General features: G+C 41.1%; 1 protein-coding gene across 1 annotated transcript in view; it reads left to right on the top strand.

The window, feature by feature from the left end:
- Positions 1–18,536, top strand: part of LOC308595986 (guanine nucleotide-binding protein G(t) subunit alpha-3) — a 267,616-nt gene extending 249,080 nt beyond the window's left edge. The window contains exon 9 of the transcript XR_014012251.1: positions 18,433–18,536. The gene's annotated coding sequence lies outside the window, so the exon portion shown is untranslated. The remainder of the gene's footprint in view (positions 1–18,432) is intronic.
- Positions 18,537–19,677: the final 1,141 nt, after the last annotated feature.

The raw sequence follows: 19,677 nt of genomic DNA, 5'->3' as shown, positions 1-19,677 counted from the left end.
CCACACCAAACACTTCTGCTCAAACTACAGTTACCAACTTGGATATTTTCCTTTAAATCCACAATGACATGGAAGATGCATCAGCTGTTGTCATTCTATGATTCTTTCATTCACATCCCACCTGCTCACCATAGCAAGTGGGGAAAGAAGCAAATGAAAAGACCCAAGTGAAATCTGTTGAAGAAGCCATGCCTGCTTCATCTCCCATTTTGTTGGTGGATCAAAAACTGGAACCTGATGTATATCCTATCATGTATCAGTTCTCTGTTGAATTTCGTCAGCTATGCTACCTAGTTCCAAAATCACACCACCCCAAAAACAATCACCCTGTCTTTACCGCAAAGTAAAGAATAGAATAAAATTCACACTTCTAAATACAGTACAGATGGGTTGCCATGTTGATTCTGTAGCTCATAATATGGCCTAGCAATCTGATCTCTCAAATTACTGGCATGCAAACCTTGATTTAAAGATCAAATAGAAGCTTATCTATAGATCTGTTTGGACCAGGCTTTAGGGGTGCAGCTTTAGAGTGCTGTGATAAAAAATATGCAACAATTTCACCTCCATGGACTCTTTCCATTGTCTCCTTATCTGCATAAGGATAACATTTTAATTATTAAAAAATACTTCATGTTCTTTAGTGTGGTGGGGTAGACCTGTAGAGCAGCAGGGTGACAAGGTTGGGGATGTGTGGACACACTGACAGGAGCACCAGATAGGCTTTATTGGTGTGTCTACACAGCTCCAACCTTGTTGCTCCACCCCACTCTAACCACATCCAGATAAGCTGTAGCACTACACCAGCCACTGTTGTTTTCTTCCAACGTGTGACATCTTTGTTTAACCATCTTCAAAGTGAACAATATGCAAGCAGATAATATCTGAGCAGTAATAGTCCCCAAGGCATTTTCTTTCTACTGTTTGTCATTTTCTAGTTTGTATTATTTACTTACAACAGCTATAAAAAAGTGAGTGCATCATGACAATATTTATTACGATTATCCAAATTTCCCAGGGAAAATATGGTGCTATAATGCTGGGAAAGACAAAGCAGACATAAGTTACTCTCTACGTAAAACCAAAGTTTGGCAAAGACCTTTCATCATTTCGTGATATGCAGATAAACTGATGTTTGTTGCTAGCACTGCATCCCACCAGGAGAATGAACAAACAGAAAGCTAGAATGAGTTGCACTTCATCAACTTGCATGTAAGTCACACTGCAACTGAAATGACTTCCCCCGCCTTCCGCATTTCCTTCCTTTCCCCACAATCCTGTGCAGCTTGGAAGGATGTGCACGCATTCATGCACACTGTACAGAGATTTTGAGATTTGGTGGTTTGGCAAACAAAAACGACAAGATAATATAGCACTGTGCAAATGACGCACGCGAATATTCTGCATCATTTGTTCTGTTTGTGCCAGTGCTATGGGACGGGTAAGGAACTCAGCACAGCAGAGGTGGACAACCACAAGCCCATGAGACAAATGCAGCTCTGCAAGCTCCTCTATCTTGCCATCGATATTTTGTGTGGACGCAGAGCCATTCCCCCCTCCATAGGCCATGCCCCAATGTGCTTCACACCCTTCTTTAGGGTTTTTGCCTGGCTGGAAAATTTCCTAAAGATCTGACCATGCCTCTTGCTCGCCTGGATGGCAGACAAAGAGGAGCGTGTGTGGAAAGAAGGCTCCTGTATAAAAGGAAAGCTCACACTCCTTGCTCTGCCCACTTTTGCTTCTGGCCCCACTAACCTCTAGCATGTGGCCCCTGGAAAGTTGCCCAGAAAGGAATGCTCTCCTCGGGCTCAAATAGGTTCACCACCCCTGAGGTTGTTGTTGTTAGTCGTTTAGTCGTGTCTGACTCTTCGTGACCCCCTGGACCAGAGCACGCCAGGCACGCCTGTCTTCCATTGCCTCCCGCAGTTTGGTCAAACTCATACTGGTAGCTTCGAGAACACCGTGCAACCACCTCACCCTCTGTCGTCCCCTTCTCCTTGTGCCCTCCATCTTTCCCAACATCAGGGTCTTTTCCAGGGAGTCTTCTCTTCTCATGAGGTGGCCAAAGTATTGGAGCCTCAGCTTCAGGATCTGTCCTTCCAGTGAGCACTCAGGGCTGATTTCCTCCAGAATGGATAGGTTTGATCTTCTTGCAGTCCATGGGACTCTCAAGAGTCTCCTCCAGCACCATACTTCAAAAGCATCTATTCTTCGGCCTTCTTTATGGTCCAGCTCTCACTTCCATACATCACTACTGGGAAAACCATAGCTTTTACTATACAGACCTTTGTCGGCAAGGTGATGTCTCTGCTTTTTAAGATGCTGTCTAGGTTTGTCATCACTTTTCTCCCAAGAAGCAGGCGTCTTTTAATTTCGTGGCTGCTGTCACCATCTGCAGTGATCATGGAGCCCAAGAAAGTAAAATATCTCACTGCCTCCATTTCTTCCCCTTCTGTTTGCCAGGAGGTGATGGGACCAATAGCCATGAACTTAGTTTCTTTGATGTTGAGCTTCAGACCATATTTTGCGCTCTCCTCTTTCACCCTCATTAAAAGGTTCTTAATTCCTCCTCACTTTCTGCCATCAAGGTTGTGTCATCTGCATATCTGAGGTTGTTGATATTTCTTCCGGCAATCTTAATTCCGGCTTGGGATTCATCCAGCCCAGCCTTTCGCTTGATGAATTTCGCATATAAGCAGGGAGACAATATACAGCCTTGTCGTACTCCTTTCCCATTTTTGAACCGATCAGTTGTTCCATATCCAGTTCTAACTGTAGCTTCTTGTCCCACACAGAGATTTCTCAGGAGACCGATGAGGTCTCTACCCTGAGGTAGAGTCCTGCAACCCTTCTCCTTCTCCACTGAGGGGGCTTCCAGTTTGGTGACACCTGGTGATATTCATTCATTGCCTGTAAGCTACATGCAGAATTGTCGAGTTCCCATACTGTTTGATGCAGGGAGATTTTTGTGGATGTGCAGTCTTCTAAGTTCTCTCAAACTAACATGACACAGCCATGTGGGCAAGGAAGGAACCATTTACCTGAGCACACATCAGGTGTGTCTAGCCTAGAGCAAATACCAACAACTATGCGTTCCAAATCTCAATCCAAGCACTTGACAATGCAGTTGTTTGGTTGCGGGGTATGTTTTTCTCTTTTCAGTTCAGAATTCCACTACGACATATAGTAACAGAATTGCAAGCAAAAAATTGCTTGAAAAGGTTTCGCAGCCACCCACCTGATTGTGTTGCATTAATTTCAGTTTATGCGAGAGCAGCTCAGAAGGATGTAATTGGAAGATAATTCTCTATACAATTCCCAGCTGCTCTTGCAGTATGTCTGCTTGAACATCTTGTGGTAATTGTGGATATAATGCAAAAAAATTAGACTTCTAAAAGCTTAAATTACAAGCTGTTAATTAAGACATAGTAGAGCCAGAGTCACCTAATTAATTAATTGATCAATCAGCTGGCTTAGTCACTTCCCAGATTATTATTGAGGAGTCTAGTTTTATTCTAAATTTCCAGAAATGACTTTGTTCATGATTTCTGCAGTGCAGATAAAATTTGTATGTAGGAACACGTCACTGCTGTTGGGTAGAAGAGCGGACTATCAGCCGATGGTACTTGTAGGAGAGAACTGACCATTCAGTAATTCACACTTTTTCACCATGTATATAAAACTATTCACACTTTGCACATGTAATTCTAAACCCTTCACTGACCGCCAGAGCTCAGTTTCACATACATGCAGCGTGGTTGATTTTGCCTCTCAGCCAGAGTTAATAGTGATGAGGAAGCAGGGGTGTAATTAGGCAGCAATTTTCACCCCACCCTGTGTGCATTAAGATCAACACTGTTTCTGTTCCACTACAGTTTGGCTTCTGCTAAAACCTACATAATTTGTCTCACTGAAATGGAAACATCAAAACTCTATGTGGAAAATGGCCTCATTTTGTAATGTCTGTGCACTGAAAAAACAACGGTAGCGGAATGGGGAAAAACTACAAGTTACTTAGGAGACCACTGTAAGCAGATGGAAACAAGAGCAAGATTTTGATTTTATTTGTAGCATAAAAATCACTATGGATAATATGGTTTGCTATAAAAATTGGAGTATGGATGGATATGCAGTTGTAGGTGTTTTAAATGAGACCCCATGGAGGGAATGGGGGGCAGTCCCGAGATTCAGAGAATCTCTTTATATAGATAGGTTTTTGTTTTGTTTTTAAATTGTTTATCTGTACTTTGTATTTGTAAAATCAATAAAAATGATTTCAAAAAAGAAGAAAAAACAATGGTAGCAAATACCACTTGTATTCACTTGCCTGATTTTTGTTCCTGACCTCAGGTGGACATGTGAACATGTGAATTGCAGCCATTTCCAGTCACATTTCCATTTCTGACAAAATTCTCTAGCATCCCTATCAAGAGGAGCAGAATAAAGACAAAAGTGAACTTTGGTGAAATGTAGGTTAATGACTCTGAAAATAAGAGAACCGAGATCATTATTATATGTTATCAACATAGCCCCAAAATAAAAACCTCACTTTAAGAACATAAGGTGAGCGTCCTGGATCAGGCCTATGCCCCATCTAGTCCATTATCCTGCTCTCACGGTGGCCAAACAGATGTGCATAGGGAGCCTGCAGGCTGGACATAAATGCAACGCCACTCTGCCCACTGCAATGGCCACAGCTGGTGTTGAAGAGTTGGGAAGCTGCTTTTTATTGACTCTCCAACCATTGGTCTGCTTATTGTCTATTCCAAATAGCAGTGACATTCTAAAGCAGTGAATGGGGAGCCTGTGGTCCTCCAGATGTTGGCCCTAAGCAGCATGGACAGGGATCAGGGATGATGGGAGTTGTAGCCCAGAAACATCTGGAAGGCCACAGGTTTCCCATCACTGCTCTAAAGCTTTAGATAGAAATACTTCCCACCATCTACCACCCAATCCCGTTAACAAGAGATGCCAATGGTCCAGCGTGCTCCTAATTTCTGCCAGTGAAAGGCCCACCTCCCCAGCACCTGATGATAAATTTGCAGGGCAAACACAGAATGAACAAGGATGGCAGGTACCTGCCCTTTTAATAGGGTGCAGAAGGGAGAATTTCCGCAGTACTTGAGTGGCATACCTCACATGCAAGATTCCCTTGTCATCTACATAAGTTCCAAAGGGGGGAAAGTCCTGCTGTCCTTTGCATCTGGTCACTTTAGCTACAGAGACCCTTCTCATCTTAATAACATATTCCCAAGGTTGTATATGAAGAGTCTCAATGAGCCCCAAACATCTGTTTATTGTGCAACTGGGTAGTAGCAGCACCGCTTGTTTTGTTTACTTACTTACAAAAAGTTATATACCGCTTGATTATAAAAATTAAAAATAAATCTCCAAGACCTCTAAGAAATTTACAAACATTTAAAACATTAGCATTATTGATAAAAAGGTAGTTTTAAAAGGTGTTTAAAACTTCACAGAAGATTATTAAAATCAGCAGTAGCTAAAAAGAAATAAAACACATGAAACTTCTACACATCCAGATATACTCGCCTAAATAAAAATGTTTTAAGACACCCAAAAGAGAATGGCAAAGGCACCTACGTGCCTGATGTCATCAGTAGGCAGGAAGTTCCAGAATGAAGATTATGCCACACTAAAAGATCAAATTCTTACAAGCTAATCCCTTCCTTGACATTGCCTGTGATGCTTTATCCAATGAACCCGTTATTTCCTTCATCACCATTAGTTGACAACTCTGGACCATTACGCTGCAACTCATCTGCCCAATGACCAAATTTAGAATACAGGAAACTGGAAAAGTGATGTGGAATGGACATAGTATCTAGAGCAGAGGACGATTGATGGGCATGTGGGATCAATAGCAATTCTGGTCACAAAGGACGTTATGCTCAGGCTTTCATTATTGGTTTTAATGTAACCTACATTCTGCTGTCTGCTCATCAAGATTTCTTGCAGCAATAACCTGTAGGGTCTTCCAAGCAGCTCTGCTGCAAACCAGGCAGTACTGTACAGCATATCACTCAAAGCTTCACGGCAAAAGACCTTTTGTGTGCTACAAGATATTTCCCCATTTAAAATATATATTAATTAAATGCAACTTGGGATTAATTCAGCTAGAGTTGTAGTTTGGTATTGCTGTTGCTTTGCTTATACACTGGAAAAGATCAACTCAGCTCTGAAAATACCTCTGAAAGCAGCAAGGACTTGGCCGTTCTGGAAAAGTCACTGCCAGCTCAAGCAGTTTCTTAGAAGTGGCAGAGACTCAATGCTTTATCTGCTGCCCAGAAGAAAATTTCCCATGGCAAAATCAAGGTGATCCCATTCATGTTCAAAACCCCAAATGACTTCAGCCCCCAATATCTGAAAGGCCACCTGCCCCCCTCTCAACCACCTACAGAGGGGTCTCTCTTGGTAGTTCCTCACTCTCCGAAGTATGAGGTGTGGCCAATCTTCTCCAAAGAAGATAGGCAACTTAAATTAATGGAACATGCCAAAATGGCTAAATTAAGTGAAAGAATTAGAAATCAAGATGACAACAAATATAAAAAAGAATGGAAAATGTTGTAAGGAAGTTCATACAGTAGTTAAAAAAACAACACTTGCAATATTAAGGAGAAGGTTTAAATTCGGAAATAATTAAAGATAAGAAAATTAATGACATGTATAAATGAAGAAAATACAAAAGAACCAAGGGAGGGAGTGGGGGGAAGTCAAGGGGTCTAAGTAATCCCAAAACAGGAATTTATTATGGTGTGAAAATGTTTTATTTTCTATTTTTTATTTTTTTACTTTGTGTGGTTTATTCTTTTATACTTATATGATGATAATGTTAAATTGTGAAAATTAATAAAAAATATTATGAAAAGAAGGAGAAGTATTGAGGTGTGGCAGCCTGGGAAAGGTCTTCCTTTGTGCCAGTATCTGAACTGTGGATCTCCTACAGTGGTGTCTATACAGTGGTACCTCAGGTTAAGAACTTAATTTGTTCTGGAGGTCGGTTCTTAACCTGAAACTGTTCTTAACCTGAAGTACCACTTTAGCTAATGGGGCCTCCCACTGCCGCTGCGCCGCCGGAACACAATTTCTGTTCTCATTCTGAAGCAAAGTTCTTAACCTGAAGCACTATTTCTGGGTTAGCGGCGTCTGTAACCTGAAGCGTATGTAACCCGAGGTACCACTGTACTGTACGTATCACATGCCGAAGACACACCTCTTTACCCTTTGACAGTTAAGGAAATTTGCTCCATGGGACCCACCTCTTTTGCTCAATTTTTAGTGTTCCATTTGGAATGATTTTACTTCAAGATTGTACTTACTTTATACTTGTAGTGACTTGTGTTTTTATAACTGCATATTGTATTATAGGGATGTGGGTGGCGTTGTGGGTTAAACCACAGAGCCTAGGGCTTGTGGATCAGAAGGTTGGTGGTTCGAATCCCCGTGACGGGGTGAGCTCCCATTGCTTGGTCCCTGCTCCTGCCAACCTAGCAGTTTGAAAGCACGTCAAAGTGCAAGTAGATAAATAGGTACTGCTCCGGCGGGAAGGTAAAGGGTGTTTCCATGCACTGCTCTGGTTCGCCAGAAGCAGCTTAGTCATGCTGGCCACATGACCCGGAAGCTGTACGCCGGCTCCCTCGGCCAATAATGCGAGATGAGCGCTGCAACCCCAGAGTCGGTCACGACTGGACCTAATGGTCAGGGGTCCCTTTACCTTACTATTTAAAAAATGGACAATGTGCAGCTATCAGACTGTTCTTATCTTGGCTTCAAAGCAGAATTAACAAGCAAAGCTAGGGGGAAGAGTTCTGGAACTAGCAAAAGGGCCACCTTGGGCAGGCTACAGTGCTCCTTCTGTGGATTTATTGTGCTTTCCAGCAACACACTGCCTGACTTCCCACGGCTCTGCCTCTTATCAGCGTTATTTGTAAAGAAACAGCAAAGCCACACGTCTCTGCTTTCCGGTTCTGCGTCTTCTCAGAGAAAAACGGATGCTGTGGAGCTGCCCTGGAACTTCCTGCCACTTGGGGAACCGTGAAAAATGAAACTGTGCTTTATAGCTAAGCTAAACTTTTACAGGTTTCAATTTTTGTGTTGCAACTTGCATATTTGTCATAGGATAATTTTGTTCTTGAAAGGACCTGACAATTTTGTGAAGAACTGAAACTGTTTATCTGTTTGTGTCCATAGCTCCATAGCAAAAGTTTTATGGAGAAGTTGTTCGGTGAAGATTGGATAGAGATAATACACACACACACCCTGTCACCACAGTGTACCGTAAATAATTTTTAGTCCCTTTCACGTTTAATTATCTCATTTAGATATTTTATTTAGTCTGGGATGTATTGTGTTTTTTTGGAGGCAGCAGTGAGAAGAATCCGTGGATGCATTGCACAAGGAATGGATAAATTGGACAAAAGGGTGTAATGAATCAAACCTTGATTCATCCAGAACCCTTCATGTAACTAGATTTAAAGGGGGAAAGAAAGGGAATCCAAAATTGTCGCTTGTGAATACTAAACTATTTATTTATTTAGATAATGCCTGCCCTGTTTTTCAGCCCCCCAAAGGGCCCCCAAGGCAGCTTGCAGACTGAGAACACTAGAATACAAGAACACATTTTTTAAAAATGCAAATTTAATGCAAATAGAATTAAATTGCCTCAACTAAAACATCAGTGTAGAAAGCCTTCCTCGTCAAATAAACATTGTGGGTGGAGATTTATTATCCCAGTTGGACTGAAATTGTCCTGATATTTGTTTTGCTGTTGTTTTTGTTGTTAAATCATTTTGGGGTATTTTATGGTTCATAAATAAATGAAATAAAGGATACAACAGCAAGGGAGGAGCATAGAATGACTATGTCGCTTTAAAATGCTGGGGGGGGGGGTTAAATTCAGTTCACATTTAAAGGTGAATTTTGAATTCAGTCTTAGCCATAATGTAAGAGAACGTCTGGCCTGGTGGCTAACAAGTACCCTTGTTGTTATTCTATTGGATTTTTTTGTTGGGGAAGGTGATTGACAAATTAAATAAACCTACGTGAATGTAGATAATGACCAACTGTGACATGAGATGGGCGTTAGGGGTGCGGTAGCACCTCTGGTGGTGGGCAGGTCATGATCCTTCTGGAAGATGTCCACCTTTGGTCCCCACCCTGGATTCAGCTCCCACCTGTGGCTCCTCGTGACAGTGGCCACACCCCAGGAATGGCTTCAACAGGCCGGCTAAACCAGGTGAGGGTAGTGTCAGCTTCACCTTTGAGCCAATGCCAACGACTGGGCTCCACCTCTTCTGCCCCGACTGGGCTAGGCGAACTGGGAAGCACTTCCAGAGACCTTCCACTGCGGGAGAGCAGGTCTAAGTGCAACGGACCCACAACTTTGAGCTGTGAGAACCAAATTCGGCAGAGTATGAACTACATGAAAAAAAGCTCTGAAGCATAACTTTATTCTCTTACAGCTGCTGCAAACTAAAAGACTAAGGGAGGCTACTGCATGAGTGTAACAGTTCTTATGCAAAATAAAAAAAATTCCTTCCAGTAGCACCTTAAAGACCAACTAAGTTAGTTCTTGGTATGAGCTTTCGTGTGCATGCACACTTCTTCAGATACCTTTTCCCTTCCAATATTTCATTACAAACTTCTTTTAATGGCTGTACTAACCATTCTTTCAGAGATCTATAATATCTTGAGGTCAAACCATCCAGTCCTGGAGATTTGCCCAACTGCATATTCTGGACGGCCCCTTCTACCTCCTGCTCCGTTATTTTGTAGTTCAACATTAGTTTGTTTTCTTGAGAGATTTTTTGAAATCCATTTGTTTTCAAAAATCGGTCAATGTCCATTTCTTTCTGCATCTCCTGTGTATATAATTGTTTAAAGTACCTCTGGAAGCACTTTCTGATCTCCACTGGATTCTGTATATTTTTTCCTTCCACTTCCAAATTTGTAATGGTATTAAGTTTTTGTCTTTTTTTCATTTGCCAAGCCAGCAGTTTCCCACATTTATTTGCCAATTCAAATGTCTTTTGTCTCATCTGTTTAATTTTCCATTCTATTTCCTGGTTCATCATTTTCATATATTGTACTTGATATAACTTTATCTCTTTCAGGATCTCCTGCGACTTTGGTTTCACTCTCAATTTCTTCTCTCCTTCCTTTATTTTCTCCAAAATCTTATCTTTTTTCTCATTTTGAACTCTCTTCTTAATTGCATTCTGTTGTATCAAAAATCCTCTCATAACTGCTTTACTTGCGTCCCAAATTACTCTTTTTTCAGTAGTGGTGTTCATATTAATCTCAAAATAATCTCTCAAGGTTTTTTGGGCCTTCTTAGTCACTTCTTCGTTCCTAAATTCTCCAGATGTCAACTAAATCCATATTGTCAGTCATATCAAAAAAAGTTTTTGGAAGTCTACCATCCTTGGTGACTACCTGTCTCAGTGCCTTGTCCATATTTATAGACACCACTCCATTCATGTCCCCCATCAAAATCATATTGTAATCCATATAGTCCATCAGAGTCTCATGTAACTTCTTGTAAAATTCCGATTTTCCCTCATTTGGTGCATAAATGCCTACTATCAAAAATTTCTCTCCTTGTGATTGAATTTCAGTTGCAACAAATCTTCCTTGGTCATCTTTAAATATAAATTTCGGTGATAGGCTCTCCTTTACATAAAGGACTACTCCTCTTTTTTTAACTTTATCTGATGAAATAAATTCTTGGCCCAATCTTTTGTTACTCAATATCTTCCTGTGTAGCCTTGTCACATGTGTTTCTTGCAAACAAATCAAGTCCAATTGTTCTTTTTTCAATAAATGAAAGACTCTCCGCCTTTTTTCCGGGGAGTTCAGTCCATTCACATTCCAGCTTAATACTTGCAGTGCCATGATGTAATTAGTCTGATTTTCCACCAACTGCACCCAATGCCTGCTCTTCTTCTGTTGGTAGTGTCGGTGTCGCTAGACGGTCCAGTCCAAAAGGTAATGTTGCAATGTCCACTATTCCTCTTTTTGGTGGTCTTCTGTCCAATGCTCTTTGCTCTAGTCCTCTGTCTGGTCATCTTCTGTCCGACGCTCTTGGCTCTTTTCCAAGTTCCTTCTGCAGATCTTCCTTGTAATTATTCAAAAACATTGCTTTATCTTCTACTGATCTTATTTTTATTTTCCTTCCTTTAAAGCTGAAGGATAGGCTGAAAATAAGACCCCGAGGTGGCTATCACCAATAGAGGCTAAGGCTCAATATGGAGGCTGTTTGGCCAAAATATTGGGAGTTAATAGAAAAAATTGGAGACAATTGGAGGCTGCAGAGCCTAGACAAATTAAAGGACAAGGTGCGAGATTGGTTACATTACGCTCAGATGCAAGAGGTCTTTAAAATGGATAAAAAATTAGGATTCCAGGTGGAAAAATCGAAGTTAGAAACAGAACTGCTTGAACCAAAGACTAAGGTACTTTCAAGAATGTATAACTTGCTGCTTAAATGGAACACTCAGGATGAGATAGTCAAATCAGCTATGATAAAATGGGCGCAGGATATTGGATATAACATCATGTTTGAGGACTGGGAAAGGTTATGGACCACCGGAATAAAATTCACGGCATGTAATGCCCTGAAGGAAAATATTATGAAAATGATATATAGGTGGTACATGACCCCAGTCAAGCTTGCAAAAATATATCACCTGTCTGATAACAAATGTTGGAAATGTAAGGAGGCTGAAGGGACATTCTTTCACCTCTGGTGGACCTGTCCAAAAGTGAAGGCCTTCTGGGAAATGATCTATAATGAGTTAAAAAAGGTATTTAATTATACCTTTCCCAAGAAACCAGAGGCATTTTCCTGGGCATTGTCGGCCAGAAAGTGTCAAAGAAGGATAGAACCTTTTTTATGTATGCAACTACAGCAGCAAGAATTCTCATCGCAAAATACTGGAAGACACAAGATTTGCCCACACTGGAAGAGTGGCATACGCAATTGATGGACTGTATGGAATTGGCCAAAATGACTGGCAGAATCCGAGATTTGGAAGAAGAAACAGTGGAAGAGGACTGGAAAAAAATTAAGGACTATTTACAAAAATATTATAAGTTATATGAATCTTAAGAACTTGCATGATTTGGAAAAATTTGCTTCAGCAATAAGATTTGATGATATGGAAAATTAAGTTACAATTATGAAAGGACTAAAGTTTAAGGTAACATTATATTTATTTCAGGGCAAGAGTAAATTGATAATAAGTATCTTAAACCTAAAATATAACTATCTGGAATTATAAAGGAATGCACGAAACAAGGTAATAATTTGCTGTTATCTTTATTGTAAAGAATGCAGGGTGAGGGAGATGTGGGGAAGTCCGGTTGGTTATGGAAAAATGTTTTGGATTGTTGGATTTTTTTATTTCTTTCTTCTTTTTTCTGTTATCTTCTTCTTATATTTGACTATATATCTGTATCTGGAAAATATAATAAAAAATATTTATAAAAAATAAAAAAATAAAGCTGAAGGATAGGCCTTGGGGAAATTCCCACCTAAAAATGATTTGGTTCCTTCTCAGCAGGGCAGCCAAATCTCTGTAATTGGACCTGAGGTCCAAAAGATGTTTCGGGATATCTTTGAATATTTCCACTCTTGACTGTTGTATTACCAATGTCTTCTGGTAATGCCAACCCAAAATTCGGTCTCTCTCTTCTTTGGATCTGAGGGTAATCAAACAGTCTCTTATTCTGTTCTTCTCTTTCTTCCCTCCTCTTCCCAATCTAAAGGTCCTCACAATTTTAAATTCCTCTTGTTCCAAATCCAGCTCCCAAAATTCTGCAAGTTCCTGCGTGAGAAAGTCTATCAAACTGTCCTTCTCCAGTTCAGGTACAGCTCTGATCCTCAAATTTGTCTGTTTCTCCTTCAGCTCAATCATAGAAAGCGTCAGCTTATGGTCCTGAAGTTGCCTCTGAAGAGCTGGAACTCTCTCTGTTTCTAATTGTGTTCCCTTAAATTCCACAGAAGCAACTTTTTCCTTGACTTCCTCTGCAGTCTGTCGTGTCGAATTGGATTCCTGTATCAGTTTCTCAATGGTTTCTGTGTTGGTGTTCACCTTTTGTCCCAGACTATTTATGCTTTCTGTATTTGCATCAATTTTAGTAACTGCAGCATCCACTTTTGCATTTGTGGCATCCACTTTTGCATTTGTAGCATCTACTTTCTTGTTAAGTTGTTCCAATGATTCATTTATCTTACTTAATGCAAGCGCTAGGGCTTCTTCTGATGACATTCCTCTTGATTTAGATTGTGTTGGTACAGCCGCAGATGAGGCAGAAGGGCCGGATGCAGACGCGCTTCGCTGCCAAAGCTTCCCAGACCTTGTTGTTTTGGCTGGGAATGATGAATCTACTTTTTCTTTCCCATCTGCCATAACATTTTTTTAAAAAAAACAAAAAGAAACCCAAGGTCAGTCCCACAGTCACACAGCTTTATCTTGGCAATGGAAAATTCCCCTGATCCAACTCTTGCAACAGTTTCAGAAACTTCCTCTAGGGGGAAACAATTGATATCTGTTCTTGCATTAATCCAAAATAACACCTTTTAAAACACAACTCAAACAAGAAAGTAAGTTTCAATTTTCAGTTACTTTTCAGTTACTTTTCTCCTTTTTAAGATCAAAGGGGGCAGCTAGAAACAATGTATCTCTCTTACTCAGCTAGCTGTCAGCGGATGGTCTATTCACAGTCAAAACGCATTTCAGAAAACGGCAGTCTTGTTGTCCTATTGGCAGCCCGTTCCCAGGTTCTGAGAGGTGGAATTTTAGCTTCCTTCCCTCTCTCTTGCAGGTATATATAGTCAAAACTTCCCCCCTCTTCCCCTACTTCCAAGGGGGGGAATTTACTTTTTTTTTAATGTTGAGAAATTAGTCCTTTCCGATCAATTTTCCGAGATTTTAGCCTGCAGGCTCTTTGCTTTGATCTATTTACAAAAACGGAAGGCGGACTTCCTGTTTGAGCCTCCCCGCTTCAGTGCCGAATTAAGTCTTTTTTTTTCCTTTAAAAACTTCCAATTTATTCTACTCACGGGTAGTTGCTTTTAAAATCCAATTGTCCACAGGAAAAAGTCAGCGCTCTCTGGCAACGGCTGTGCGGCTTCGCTCTGTGGAAAAAGCAGCCAATTCACAGCACCGCGCCACTCACCCCGCTTCGCTCCGGAGCCCCAAAATCGGGGTTCCCCACGAGTAGGGGGGGCGTGAAAGGTGCCCGCCGAATCCCACGTTCACAGGCTTCACCCGCCTGTGATTTTTGAAGGGTCTCCGCCTTCGCCGTGACGGCCAGACCTGCTTCCCACAGAGCAAATTCCTCCTAGTCAGAGGAATTCCGCCATTACTGATGGCGCTAACCCCGGAGGTTCGTGGAGATCCCAGTGATTGAACCTGGGACCTTTTCCATGCAAAGCATGTGCTCTACAACCCTTCTGCATGACTTTGAGTTACAACTTAAGAGTGCAAGTGGGGTTGTTTTATCTCTCTTTGTGACAAAAGGAAGCTAAAGAATTAGAGCCAAAAATGAAAAACAAGCAAACACTCAACTCCAGTGACAGCCAGATATTGTCCTTACAATGCCAATAAGGAAGGGCACAGAGTCAGCTTATTGTTCTACATAAACTTCAGCCTTTTTTACCACCTAAATACATCACTTGTTGATATGGCTCCTGGGCTCACAAACTAAATAAAACCAGGAAACAAAAGGAAAAGGGACTTGAAGCAGAAAAGGAAATTTGCAATACAGAATCAAATGCCCATTTGCATCATTCACTTATGCTGATGGAATACTTGCAAAACCAGACATTTCTTAAGTTTGAGCACTGAATAATAATAATAATAATAATAATAATTATAATAATAATATATCCCATCATATCAGTCATAGCACCAGTAAAATGAATATCCAAATCTTCAGTTCTTCCATTTTTTTAAAGAGTGTATTTCTCTGCTGATTATATTCAGCGAAATTTTATGAGTATCTGGTGACTTTTTGTGTTGGTAATGCAGTGAGACATGCTTTGCTGTGCTGCTAATTGTCAGGAGATGGGGTTTTGCTTGCTCAGCTGAAGTTTTTGCTGTTATCTAAAAAGAAAATAAAAGCATACAAGAAAAGTTTTTTGGGTTTTTTGTTTTGTTTAAACAGACAATCCCCATTGGTGTAATCAAGATGGTGCCCTCCAGATATTTGTGGACTACAACACCCATCAGTGCCAGCCAGTATTGCCAATGGTCAGGGGTGATGGGAGTTATAGTCCTGCGACATCTGCAAGGCTACCCCTGCTGTACAGGCTCCATAACCACCTCATTTCCCATCCACTCACAATCTTATTCAGCTAGCCTGTCCATAACATAGCATGACTGTAGATCATTAGAGTCTATCCTCATTCGCTTGCTTTCTCATTGACAGGGCAGGAATGATACCTTAAGTGGCAAAAAAAAAGGCTTTGAGCTATTCAGCCAAAGAAGAGTATGTTGAGGGTAGATTTCACTGTTATTTGAAGGAGCGAGAACTGCTTCACTATAAAACATCAGGTTACTGCAGTTTCACCACTTCCTGTCAACCTGAGGTTAATTAGTGTCAGTTTATCATTTGCAGCTCATTCACACTAGCTGAATTGAGGTCCACGATAGCTTGTTGAATTCTGACCTCTGGAGCATTATGTTGCCTTCTTCCGAGAGAAACCCTTGGACAGAAATAGGTACTAAATAGGACTTAGCTACACTGCAGAGCCCAGGGTCAGTGTGTGGCAGTGTTGGGTGTGGGGAAGTATCTTTCCCAATAATCCAAGGATGAGCTCACAAACCTTGTGTGGCTACTGCGGTCTTTTTTGTTTTCCAGTCATGTCAACAGGGATGCTGGTGAAATTCTCCAAGGAACTACAGGGGCTTGCAAAAGCTCACCTCAAAAGAGGGGGAAAGGTAGTTCCCTCTCTTCCCAATTCCCCATCTCCTCCCAAAAACATGAGCATGTTGGCTCATTCCTACATAGTGTGGGAGGGCTTGAGGTCTGGTGGACCGTGGAAGATATAGATCTTTTGAGGATGACTGAAATTGAATTGGCTCTTGGGTGAACTACATCTCCCATGGGCTATTGGGCCTTGCAACCTGGTAGGCAAGGCAGAACAGACAGACCTTTATTTTAGCCACCAGCTAAAATAAAGCATTAAGGAGAAAGGAGAATATATTTTTGAGGAGCAGGAATCTGGCAGGGAGGGTGTTTGGGGATCAGGGGGCTGGCTGGGAGGGAAGCCTCAGAATGGAACGGAAAATATGGGAGAAAGATAGTCAAGTTTCATCTTCAAGTCAGTCCAAAGTGAATTGGGGCAAACTGAAGCAAGTGGAGACCAAGAGAAATAAATATGGCTCCAGATGAAGAAGGAAGAGAAGGTGGCAACTTGTACGCTGCTTCATACGTCAAAGAAATATCTAAGCAGTTTACGTCAGAAAAACATCACCAGATATACAATTTTAAAATCCATTTCTTATAGCAGCCCAGAACAAATAGGTCAGTTCCTCTTAAACATCAATCTAAACTAAAACAACTGACTCTTGGGAACCCACTGGGAGATCCGAAACTGCAACAGAGATGACCAGCCACAACAGGGAGAAATATCTTACTACATTTTGAGGGAAAGAGGGGTCTCCTAATAACTCTCAGCACCCTTAACAAACAACTGTTCCCATGGTTCTTTGGCAGAAGTCATGAATGTCTGAAGTGATATGATGCATCCCCCCACTTACATGTGTGACCATGTTTATGTGCTACACCTGGAAAGAAACACTTATTAATATTGATTAAATTTGTATACCACCCTATACCTGCAGGTCATGCGAGGAAATGGTAGGAGAGAGCTGGAGAGTTCTTGCAGTTTGTGAAGAGACCCTCCCAGTGAGGGTGGAGGAAACCCCAAAGAGACCTGAGGCACAGCAGGTCTTTGTTTAGGTTGCTCAGCCTCCCCGCCTAACAGCTGACATGTGGGGTAGTGCAGCAGCAGCAGCTTTCCTGCACATCCTCCAGCCCCCAGCCAACCCCAGAGCTTCAACTCTAGATATTTTGGTCTAGATTGGAGAGGGAGTGGGAGAGAGAGTTGGAGAGCAGGCAAAAATAGGCATTTAGAGGCTTCTTAGAAGCTTTTTAGTGGGTGCTCACCACTTTACACAATTTCACTATGCGCGCAGGGGCCCAGAACATGATGGGGGCACCGGTATAGTACAGATGGGCCCTGAGAGATGTAAGACAAAAAAATAGGAGGCGGCAGTTTCAAACATCCCTGTTTATGACTCAGGATAAAGGCTGTAAGGTGTGTGTGTGTGTGTGTGTGTGTGTGTGTGTGTATGCGCATCCCCATGCAGAATTGTCTATTTAGACAAGCCAGAGGTGGACCTTTAAAATGTTGATAATGTACTGAAGACATGGCTGCTTTGGTTACACTGAAGAGATATTCACTGATGGGTCTAATATTGGGAAACGAGACACATGGCTTGTAAAGTGTTCTTTAAAGACACACAAACACATACGCACACGCTATAAATCATGCTCAGGGGGAAATGGATGCAAAGGGAAAGAGCAGTATATCTCAGCTGCTAAAATCATGAGCAAAAGTTCACTTGCTGGATCGCTGCTTGTTTTTCACAAAGCTGTTCCAATGCTTCCTCATATATCTGTATTATGAGTCCTGGGGCGGAGGGGGAAATGGTGATGTACGGAACAGGATGTTGTGCTTACAAATAATGGCTCCTTATATACTGCCTCCTTGGGTGATTTATGTCTCCTTGGAACCCTTTTTTTTTTGGTAAGAGATTATTTGAAACATAAAGGAAGGAGTGGAATAGCCTTAAATTGATCTAAATTGAATTTAAGGAGGAAGTGGAGTGTCATAAAATTAAATATGTTTGTGGGAGGGAAAAACGAGGGATATAAAGACCAAGTAGTTGTTCAAAAACAATATATTTGCCCACGACATTTTTCCTTGCTTGGTATTTTCAAAATATAATATGCACAGGAAACTTCAAACAAAGCTCTTGCCAAATGCTCCAGCTGACCTTTTCCACCAAGGACAATCCCATGGTTTATATATTTATCATACAATCGACAGCTCTGTTTTGCTTTTGGAGGAGAGGTAGAGATGGAAGAAAAAATCATTTCAGTTCATATTTAAAGGCAGACCTACCTATCTTGCCATTTCCGAAACAATACGCAAATGTTTCGGACTAGCACATATCTGAATTTTGCAATGCAGTTCTCCAGCCAAGTAACATGCACATACTAAGATGTCGTTTGCAAATAAATGCATATATTAACGAAAATAAAATATGAAAATGCACCATATTAAAGGAAATTGCTTTGCAAAATGTATAAAAAGGTAAAGGGACCCCTGACCATTAGGTCCAGTTGTGGCCAACACTGGGGTTGCGGAGCTCATCTTGCTTTATTGGCCGAGGGAGCCGGCGTACAGCTTCCAGGTCGTGTGGCCAGCATGACTAAGCCGCTTCTGGCAAACCAGAGCAGTGCACAGAAACGCCGTTTAATGCAAAATGTACAATTAATGCAAAATGTATACATTAGGATAAATATACATTAAATTGAGAAACTGAGAGGAACTGAAATTTACAGATTTGCCCACGCCTAGGCAGAGACATTCTTAGTATGTGGACACTACTTGACTTGCAAGAGGCTCTGATTTCAAATATATTTGAGATCTCTGTATGTTTTCATTGTGGTTTTAACCACTGTGTTTCTTGCTTTGTATGCAGAACTAGTGGGACGTGATAAATGTTTTCGATAAATAAATAAAATGCAAATAATTAGGATCTGACTGAATGGGGCATGGATCAATCATTGCTGCTGTAGTTGCTTGCAATTAAAATATTTACATACCAGTTAGGCTAGACATACTTTACAGAGTCCGCTGTCAGAAGACTTGTAAGAGAATAGTCCTAGGTGTCTTTTATTTGAACACCTGTTCAGTCCATGCCCTGATTAAAGATAAATAACTACAATAAGTATAATAATATTAACTTTATTATTTATTATTTATACCCTGTCCATCTGGCTGGGTTTAAGGAGAGCCTTAAAGTTGGCCATCAGCACCAGAACAGCAGACTCTGCGGGCATCAATAGGCACATGTGCCATCCGCACACAGTCTTCTTCCCCATTCTGGGGAGATTTATTATATATTTGTGTAACTTACAGTAAATATTTACAGATTTGTTTGTGTGTGAAGATTTTATGCAAAATTGGTTATGTCCTCTTTTGCCCTCTTTTTTTTGGGGGGGGGTATCACACTTTTTAATATGATGTTAAATATTATGCACCGAGTTATTTAAACAGTGGCATTTTTGTGTTTGTCTTCACAAACGTAATGTTGAGACAATAAGAGAATACTAGCCATCCTTTTGTGTCTCTGGACTTAATGAACGGCAGATAGAGAAAAAGGGTACCTGTCCTATGTCAGAAAAATGATTGATTTACATGGGGGAGAAGAATGTGAGTCTATCATTTAAATGTTCCCATGGAGTCCTAGTTCTACAGTTTCCGCAGCTCATTTCCCTGGAATGCAAAACCTCCCCCCCCCCATATATATGCACACAGACACTCCGTATCCTCCTCCACTTTAGGGAATGTGCCTA

The sequence above is a fragment of the Podarcis bocagei genome, assembly GCF_964188305.1.
Source record: "Podarcis bocagei genome assembly, chromosome: 10".
Lineage (NCBI taxonomy): Eukaryota > Metazoa > Chordata > Lepidosauria > Squamata > Lacertidae > Podarcis > Podarcis bocagei.
This window is presented reverse-complemented; position numbering and strand designations above follow the sequence as displayed.